Raw genomic sequence first — 10,172 nt, 5'->3', positions numbered from 1 at the left:
GGTTGTCATAGTTAATTTCATTGATGTTTCCTTTGCTGTACAGAAGCTTTTCAGTTTGATGTAGTACCATTTATTTATTTTTGCTTTTGGTGTCAGATTTAAAAAAAAAAAAAGACACATCACCAAGACCTATGTGAAGGAGCTTACTGCCTGTATTTTCTTCTATAAGTTTTATGGTTTCAGGTCTTACATTCAAACCTTTAATTCATTCTGAGTTAATTTTTGTATAGGATGTAAGATAGTGGTCCAATTTCAGTCTTTTGAATGTAGTTGTTCAGTTTTCCCAACTGTCTTTTCTTTAAGACTCTCTTTTCTCTATTGTAGATTCTTAGTTCCTTTGCCATAATTTAACTGACTAGGGATGCCTGGATGGCTTAGTGGGTTAAGCATCTGCCTTTGGCTCAGGTCATGATCCCAGGGTCCTGGGATAGAGTCCCCCATCTGGCTCTCTGCTCCGGGGGAAGCCTGCTTCTCACTCTGATGTTTACTCCCCCTGCTTGTGCTCCCTCTCTCACTCTCTCTCTGTTTGGCAAATAAATAAATCAAATCTTAAATAATAATAATTTAACTGACCATATATGCATGGTTTTATTTCTGGGCTTTCTATCATTTTCCATTTATCTGCATGTCGGTTTTAATGCCAATACCGTACTGTTTTGACTACCATAGCTCTGTAATGTAATTTGAGGTCAGGCAATGTGATGCCTCCAGCTTTGTGTTTTTTCAGAGTTGCTTTTGCTATTGGGTCTTTTGTGGTCTCACGCAAATTTGGGGATTATTTGTTCTACTTCTGTGAAAAATGATATTGAAATTTCAGTGAAACTATAGATTGCTTTGGGTAATATGAACATTTTAACAATATGAATTCTTCTAACCCATGAACATGGAATATCTTTCTATTTATTTTTGTCTTCTTCAATTTCTTTCATTAATCCTTTAGTTTTCAGTGTACAGGTCTTTTACTTCCTTGTTTAAATTTATTCCTAGGTATTTTATTCCTTTTGATGCAGTTGTCAATGAGATTGTTTTCTTAACTTCTCTTTCTGGTAGTTCATTATTATGTCTAGAAATGCAATAGATTTTGGCATATTGATTTTTTGTCTTGCTACTGTACTGAATTTATTTGTTAGTTATAACACTTTTTGGTGTCAGTATGTTTTATTTATACAGCTCTGACTAAATGTACTTCTTTACTCTGAAGAAATTATTTAATTTTCTAAGAATTTCGCTATTATGCTTTGAATACTATCCCTTCCCACCCACTCTGTTCTTTACCTGTGTAACTTCAATTAATGTGTGCTGGAAATTTTAGTTCTACAGAGTGTTTACAAAGCCAGAAAACATAGTATATACTAATTTTAAAAAGATATTAAGTTCGTTAAGGAATAAATTATATTCTCTTGGTGTTTTGTTTGATGAGTTTTGACAAATATTTGCCCTCATGTAATTGCTATGACAGTGAAGATGTAAAAAAATGCCTAACACTCCAATAAATTTCCTCATGTCCTTTTCTATTTAATCGTTTCCATGACCCTGAGCTCCTGGAAATAACTGCTGTGGTTTCTATCTCTATCCCTTTACCTTTTCGAGAATGTTGTAAAACTGAATCATAGAAGACGTAGCTTTTTGCATTTGGTTTCTTTCATATGCTTTTGAGATTCATCTAAGTTGTGGCCTATATCCATAGTTAATATTTTTTAATATATTGCCTAGTGTCTTCCATTGTATGAGTGTATCTGTTCATTTATACATTCACCAGTGATGGATGTTTTAGTTGTTTCTGATTTTTAATGAATACAAATGAAATTGCTGCAAACATTTACATACAATTTTTTTTTATTGCTCTCAGTTAAACAAAATTAAGAGTAAGGCTGCTGGGATATTACTGTAACTTCTCAGGTGTGGGATGGCTTATGGATGTTATAAGAAACCAATAAGCCGTTTTCCAAAATAGTTATACCATTTTGTTTTCCCATCAGCAATGTAGGAGACTATATTTGCTCTGCATCTTTGCTAGCCCTTTGTATTGTCAGTTAAAAATTTAAAGCAAAAATTATTCGGTAAATTATTTAAATATTTTATTCATCTTTAAAATGAGTAAAATATTCAGGGGCACCTGGGTAGCTCAGTCAGTTAAGCGTCTGACTCTTGGTTTTGGCTCAGGGTTGTGATCTCAGGGTCATGAGATCTAGTCCCATGTCGGGCTCCTTGATGGGTGTGGAGCCTGCTTAGGCTTTCTCTCCCTCTGTTCCTTCCTCCTCCTTCTCTCAAATAAATAAATAATCTCTCTTTAAAAAAAGTAAAACGAGTTGTTCATGTTCTTATTATTGAATTGAAATAGTTCTTTATATACTTCATAGCCATGTCCTTTTCTAACCCTTTCTAAGTATATGTTTTGAAAATATTTCCTCCCAGTTTGTGAATGGTCTTTTAATTTTACTTATGGCATCTTTTGAAGAGCATAACTTTTGATTTTAATGGACCACAAAGTTATTAATTTTTTCTTTTTTTGTGCTTTTTGTTACCTAAGAAACCTTAGTCTGACCCAAACTTATTTTTAAGCAGCAGATTAGTTATATTAAAATATGTATGATTGAGCAGGTGGGGAAAATATATGACTCATATGTTTTTCTTCAACCTCCAGACAGACACATTTTCAGGTTAAAAAAATAATCTCTAAATTTAAAGCAATGAGTCTGATCTTTAGTCAAGAAAGAATGCAACATGTACGCTGTTTTTCTTCTATGTTCCCAGGTTTTGGGGACAGTCAGGCGTATTTTCTTTGTTCAGGTTAACAATTGACCTACTGCTTTATATTTAGAGATGCATCTCAGGTGTGTAGTCTCCCATTTCATAACCACACTTTCATATTTTCTCTCGTTTTATCTCTTTGGGTTCCATCTTGTACCATTTCCTCAGAGTCCTCTCCCAAATTGCCCACTCTCTTTAGCTGTTGTATTTTGTTCACTGGATTTTTTTTTTCTTACGTTAAAGTTTATACTTTGTTTTTCATTTGGAGAATTTTTTAAGGTTTCCTTATTCATTTTTCAAACTGTTCTGTTTACTTTTAAAAAATTTTCTTAAAGATTCTGGTCATTTAATTTTCTCTTTAATCACTTAGAGCATTTTTGTTCTGGAATCTCTTTTAGGTTTTTCAATGAATTTGAGTTCTTTGGGGGAAAACTTATATTTCATGAAATGCTCCCTATCCCCCTTTTGTGACCTGTTTTTTCATATCGTCTGTAGCTTTTTTTTTTTTTCATCTGTAGCTTTTTATAGTGAGTTGATTTTTTACAGCAGCATTTATTTGTATATTTATGTGTATGTGTTTATTCTGTGGAAGTACTCTAGGCTGGGAAAGTGACATCACACAGCATTTTTGTGCTAGCTTGCTAATGGGTCCTGGTGGTATCAGTGGTCCCAGAGTGGTGTTTATTTTAATTTATTGACTTATTTCTTAAAATTTCTGTGCATGCAGGGATCTCACTGGATTCTCCTTCCACCTAAGATGGACTGGAGGCAACACTTCTTCCTGTGTGGGTGTCAGAATTCCCATATTTGATCTAAAACCATTCTTATGCCCCCTAGAAACACCAGGTTTCCCTTCGTGTTTGGATTTTGATTTCATTCTCAGTATTGGACAAGTAAAGAGTTTCCTGTATTTTAAACTTGATTATATATTTGAAAATACTCTTTAGATACTTATCTCATATTTTATGTGGTTTTCGCAGAAACCAGGGACTCTACAGGGTTGGTTTGCCACATTGCTAAAAATCCACTCTTCTTAAAGATTCTGTTTTCTGATTAAAAACACCCTCAGAATTTGGTCTCTAGATTTCCTTGTTTATTTGTTTGTTTATGTCTTGCCTCCAGTGTTTTCAATCAAGTGCTGGATTGTTTTCCAGAAGAGGGAAAGATGAATCCTCCTGTTTGAAGCTTGCAATTTTCATGAAATCTAAATAAATTCTTTAAAAAAATTCCCCTCCAGCCCATTGCATCCCCCGCCATCTAAATCTCTGTCCTTCAATTCACATCTCTGTTCCCAGTGAAATAGTTTAAGCACTTTAGGTTTACTCATTGACTCTACCTTTATTATCTTGTGGAAACACTCCCCTGCATTATCAGAATCACTAACCCGGCACAGCCTTTCCCTTATGCTGCATATTTTTTCTTCTTTCCTCATCAAATGCTTAGTGTGAAAATATCATCATAATCTGCATATTGGTTATACACTTGGAGATTTGTAGAGAACAGAGCATTTTTATTTGAGTACTTCTTGTATATCTGGTTCCATTTCAGTGGAATGCAGTGTAACATACTCTGGAGTAACATGTGGGAAAGTGTGGAAGATACTTCCATCCATAAGGATCTTACCACCTAGTTGAAGAGGAGAACTTTTAAAGCAAAGAATTTTATAACCATATGAGACAACATGTAATCAAGTGCTACAACATTGAAGATAAGCACACAGGGAAAGGGGAGGGTCCTGCAGGGGTGAGAGGTTGAGGAAGGCTCTCCAAGAGCTGAGTTAGACCTGAAGACACTGAAGGATTTGGGGGTGGCCGTTCTCACATTCTCACAGGGAGAGTGCTGCATTCAATAGGGTGTGTGTGGAAGGCTCAGTAAAGAAACCCAAACATCCCCCACGCAAGCCCCAGAAAGTAAACAATACCCAAGGAAATCACTTCTGCAAACAAAACAACTCTGTGATTCTCTTGAGTAACGCCATAAGGAGTACTTTCGCAGCTGGTTTAATTGGCAGCTACATTTTGTTTGGTGAAACAGAAACTAACAGGCAATCATTCTATTTACTGATATTAACTCAGAAACATCTCTAACCATAACATTTTCATTTTGTCTTACATGTTTTAAGACACGCTAAAGTGGACTTTTTTGTTATGAAGGACTTTAGAATATACACTTATAAATCCTTTTTTCTTCTAGGTTAAAATCTAGTACTTGTTTGGGAAACAAAATGCAAGACACATGCAGGTTGCTGAAAGGGAAAAAGGGGCAGTACATATCAGACCACTCCAGCTGGGGCACCTGGGTGGCTCAGTTGGTTAGCGGTTGCCTTCGGCTCAGATCATGATCTCAGGGTCCTAGGATTGAGCCCCACATGGGTTCCCTGCTCAATGGGGAGTCTACTTCTCCCTCCTTCCTTCCTTATCCTCCTTCTCTCTCTCTCTCTCTCTCAAATAAATAAATAAAATCTTAAAATTAAAAAAAAAGAACGCTCCATCTTCCCAGAACTTCCTTCCTTCCTCTGAACTCCTCTTCCAAAAATTATTTCTCTTTTAACAGTCATTGGAAATTAATTTTGCTCTCAAATAAACTTAGTTTTATTTGCATTCTTTAAGTAGTCTCAGGTTTGGTGGGAGAAGATAAGCATTTGTAGAGACCAGCATGCTTCCCTGCAAAGGGTTATCCTTAGGATTTTCATGCCATTCCTGTTACTACCATTCATATCTCTGTATTTCATGCTGAAACCAAAGGGAGTTCCACATTCTGCCCTGGATTTTGTATGAGTTTCGTCATTCAAGGGCAAGAGCAAATTGCTGGCAAGCTGTGATACACATGTTTATAATCACTGACATTTACAGAGCTACAAATAAAAAATGCATTCTTTCTACACACGTATATTGAGGATGGTTAGGAAAATCTGTTTTGAGTTAGGCTTCCTCCCTTTGATATGTGTTTCCAATTGCTAACCAAATGCTGCTTTAATTTTGTTTGTAGGAAGCTGAACTGACACCAAACGAAAACGTTGTTTGGACTGTTTCCTACACTTGGCTTTCCCCGAGGTTGGTATCACCAACATTCAGAGACCCAGGAATAAGCCACCTGTCAGATGAAGAAAAACCCAGCAAGATGCTGCTACTATGTTTTTCCAATGTGCTGGCATGGAGACTTAATTAGTGTATGGAATGTGCTTTTGCACGGAAATTAAAGAAATGTATCGCAAATTTAGGAACCAGTGTGACATGTGGCAGCTGTATAGTAATTGTATGGCAAGCCTAGTGGCCTTTTTCTTTTTCTTTCTTTTTTTTTTTTGCTTATGGATGGTCAGATTTTTTTTTTTTAAGATTTTATTTATTTATTTATTTGACAGACAGAGATCACACGTAGGCAGAGAGGCAGGCAGAGAGAGAGAGAGGAGGAAGCAGGCGCCCCGCCGAGCAGAGAGCCCGATGTGGGGCTCAATCCCAGGACCCTGGGATCATGACCTGAGCCGAAGGCAGAGGCTTTGACCCACTGAGCCACCCAGGTGCCCTGGATGGTCAGCTTTAAGCAAACTTTCACTGCTTTCTCAGTTTTCCTTGCTCTCTTTTCGTGTACCCTTCTTGCTCACAAGTAACTCATTTTCTTAGTAACTTTCCCAGCCATGGTTCTGGGCACTTATCCTGTTTTTTTGCTCACCTTCTCCCTTACATGTTCAACTCTTCATGTTTTCGTGTCTGGACCTTACACCTCCCATCATTTTTCAGAGACTGCTCTCCTCCTAGCTGCCCATCCCCCTGGCCAGGGTTGACCTGGCTCTGTGTGCAAGTAATGTCTTACTAACTCCTTCCTAATCATCGCAGAGGCACCCATCCATCCGTAAGTTCTGAACTTGGATTCCTAGTTTTTGTTCTTCTACTCTTCTTCATTACCCTGTGAATTCCACTCTTGAGGTTTCTCTGGTGGCTCATTCCTTCCTGTCTTCTATAAAGAGTGGAGGGATTAACACAGGCATATTTTACTTGGCATTTTCCTTCTTGTCTTTCCTCAGTGACTTCTTCAGCTTGGAAACATCTTAGTTTTTCTAGCACTGCCCCATAGACCTTCCTGCCACCCAAAAACAGAATGGAAAGAAGAAAAAGAAAAATGACCACACTAATTCCTGGGAGTTGTAGCAATTTAGGGCATGAAGGCCTCACATGGAATTATCGGTTTTGATTCTTGATTGAGATAGCAAGTCTCCAGAAGAGTTTCTCTGAAGTCATTTGGGTTTTAATGAGGTCAAAATAACCAGGACATGGAAATTGATACTATTGTCATAAATAAAGAATAGAAAGCATTTTGGCTCTTATTAGCAAGTAGACAGATGGACTGTTCTTTGTCATAAAACAAAGAACCTTCCTTTAATCTTTTTCTTAATTGTATTTTGCCTGAACTGTTTTGTAGCTATTTTTATCTATAATCTGTATTAGGAACTAAATACATCTATTTCAGTCTCTTAACTAAGATTTATAGTAAAACAAATTTATTTCTTATTAGTTTGTTCTTTGATTCATTGCATATTATTGGAAAGATGACCTCCATGGTGAGTCATTCTCTACATGCCCATTTGGGAAACACTGTGGAAGAACACTGAGCCATTATCAAAAAGTGCCCACAGTTTCTCTTTTTCTAACCTGATAATCCAATTCTCAATTCCAAGACAGGAGAAAAAAAAGTAAGGGATCTCTTTCCCTTGCCCCAGCCCCTCACCATCTCTATCCCTATCCTCCAGTCTATAGGTTGGGATAGGGGAGGATAGAAATAAGATGTAGATTTCCAATTTTTCATTCACTTATTTATCCAGTTATTCTAGGCCAACTGATTATTGTGTGTAGTGTACTGTGTTTTCTCTATAAACCCCAGTTCAGACTCAAGTGCTCAGTCATCAACCTGTCTGGATAGCAAGTTCACTGGAAGGATGCTCTTATGTCTTCCATATGCTTGGAATATACTCTTAAATAATGAATGCTCATTAAATATTTTATGTTATTGAGGCCACTGAGGTTCCTAGCATATTGCTTGCTGCTTACAATAGCTCTGTTACTATGTCAGCCAAGTCCAAGGCTCAGACCTTCAGGTTGGGCTCTAATCAGCCTGTTAGGTTGGGGCTGCCATGTCTCTCCATGTGGCATGATACAGAAGAGAAGACAGGAAGCAGTGGTCAGAGTGTCAGGACTGAAAGCTCAGAGGAATGGGTGACTACTGGCATGAACTCTGGTCCTGGGTTCACACAGGGTGTTCATACCAACTCTGAGCCCTGCCTCCTGCCTCCTCTTCTTTTTCTTGACTGGCATTCTGGGGTAGCACTTCTTGGTTCCTATCACAGTGGTCTTTCAGCATCCTCTGGGCTCTATGATTCAGGCCCTGAAGTTTAGTTATTAGCCTTTTTTGTTTCTGCCCGAGTTTAAAAATTAAATGTCTTGTGACTTTTTTTTTCTTTCATTGAAAATTTCTTTCAATGCAGCCTGGTCTATTAGGAAGAAAAAACTGAGAAATCTAACTTATATTCTTGGTTCTGGTATTAAATGGGCAACCTTAGAAAAATCTTTCTTGGGACGCCTGGGTGGCTCAGTCAGTTAAGCCGCTGCCTTCGGCTTAGGTCATGATCCCAGACTGCTGGGATCGAGTCCCGCATCGGGCTCCTTGCTGGGCAAGGAGACTGCTTCTCTCTCCGCCTCTGCCTGCCACTCAGCCTGCCACTCTGCCTGCTTGTGTGCTCTCTCTCTCTCTGACAAATAAATAAATAAAATCTTTTTAAAAAAAGCAGGATGTATGATATCTTTGTCTTAAAAAAAAAAAAAGAAAGAAAGAAAGAAAGAAGGAAAGATCTTTCCTAAGGAAAACTTTTCTACTCCTGGAATCCATATTGAAAAATGACTTTGGTGGTGTGAAATGGTTAATGAGCATGTATAATATGCTGGATACTGTGTGGGGCATTTTCACGAGGGTCTCCTATCCTAAACATCTGGAACATCTGCAACAGGATAAGAACTTGAATAAGGAAGGCTGATTCCTGAGAGCCATACCATATATTGTCTATTATAACCTTAGGATACTCTGAGGCCAGCATGATTGGGGGAAAGTTTTAATTAAAGCTTTACTATACAGATGAAGATATTGAAATGCAGAGAAAGAAATGACTTGCTTAAGGTTATACAGATATTTAGTGGGAGATCAGGGATGGGAACACAGTGTCCCAGCTTCTAGCCTAATATTTTCTCCACTATGCATCTTCCCTATGATTCTGAATAATTTTGGACTATGCAGCCCTGTCAATGGATATATTGTGCAATATATCTTCTTACTCATGTGCTACATAATCTATGCTTTACTTTAAAAATTTTTAACATAAATTCTTTCAATCATATATGAAAGTAGAGAATTAGAAAAATAAAACTTCATATGCAGAATATCAGCTTTAATCATTACCAACATTTGGCCTTTTTTTGGTTTCATTTATTTTCCTTTTTTAATTGTTAAGTTTTTGTTTGATTGCTTGTTTGTTTACACTGAGGCATTTTATTTGCATGGATGCATTATATCCCTAGAAAAAGAATCCCAGGATTTTCTGTCTTGTGTTTTCATCTTGCTTCTTCACGGTCCATGATGGCAGCTGGGGTTGTCAGTACAATGAAACCAAAGTGGTGGGATGGGAGTAGACTGTTCTGTCGTTTTTCTACATCTTTGAGTTGTATATCAAATCTGGGTTTGATCATTCTACATTTGTTTAACCTGCCGAAGGGGTTCACAACAATTTTCCCAGCTCTGTGATCATAAATGATTTCAAATTCACCAATGTAACCTTGCTTCATCATCACAGTTAGAAACCAGATGATGACTTTGGAGTACGGATTAATAAGAACCTAGTATTTGCCTCTATTTTCAGCATTGTTAATGCTTCTGAGAGCATCTGCCAGGACATTCATGGGCACCATTATGGCGGCATGGAAAGATGCTAATTTTCAAGTATTTGAAAACAAATCTCAGACCATATCATTTCTCCTACAACTACTAGTGTATGTATTTCTAACAGTTATGAGATACCATCTTCATACTTAAAAAAATTAACAATAAGTTATCAATATTACCCAATATGCATTCTATATTTAGTTTTTCTCAATTTTTCTCTAAAAAGTTACTTCTAACAGTAACAAATTAGAGTCAAAATAAGAAGACTTGCATTTCATTTGCTGTGCTATGTCTTGTAAAGATTTTTTTTAAACGTTTCATAAATCTCCATGCTTATTTTTTTCCCTGCTATTTATGGGTTAAAGAAATAAAGTAATTTTTTTCTGTAAAATTTCTTGTACTGTAGACTCAGTCAATTGCAACCTTGAGATACTGTTTAACATATATTCCATATATGTCCTATAAACTGACAGATGTATCTAGAGGCTCAATTTGATTAC

General features: G+C 37.0%; 1 pseudogene; it reads right to left on the bottom strand.

Moving 5' to 3' along the window:
• Nucleotides 1–9,307: 9,307 nt before the first annotated feature.
• Nucleotides 9,308–9,701, bottom strand: LOC111155473 (annotated as a pseudogene).
• Between the last annotated feature and the right edge of the window lie 471 nt (nt 9,702–10,172).

Source organism: Enhydra lutris, unplaced genomic scaffold (assembly GCF_002288905.1).
Source record: "Enhydra lutris kenyoni isolate GAN:26980312 unplaced genomic scaffold, ASM228890v2 scaffoldscaffold41, whole genome shotgun sequence".
NCBI classification, from domain to species: Eukaryota; Metazoa; Chordata; class Mammalia; order Carnivora; family Mustelidae; genus Enhydra; species Enhydra lutris.
This window is presented reverse-complemented; position numbering and strand designations above follow the sequence as displayed.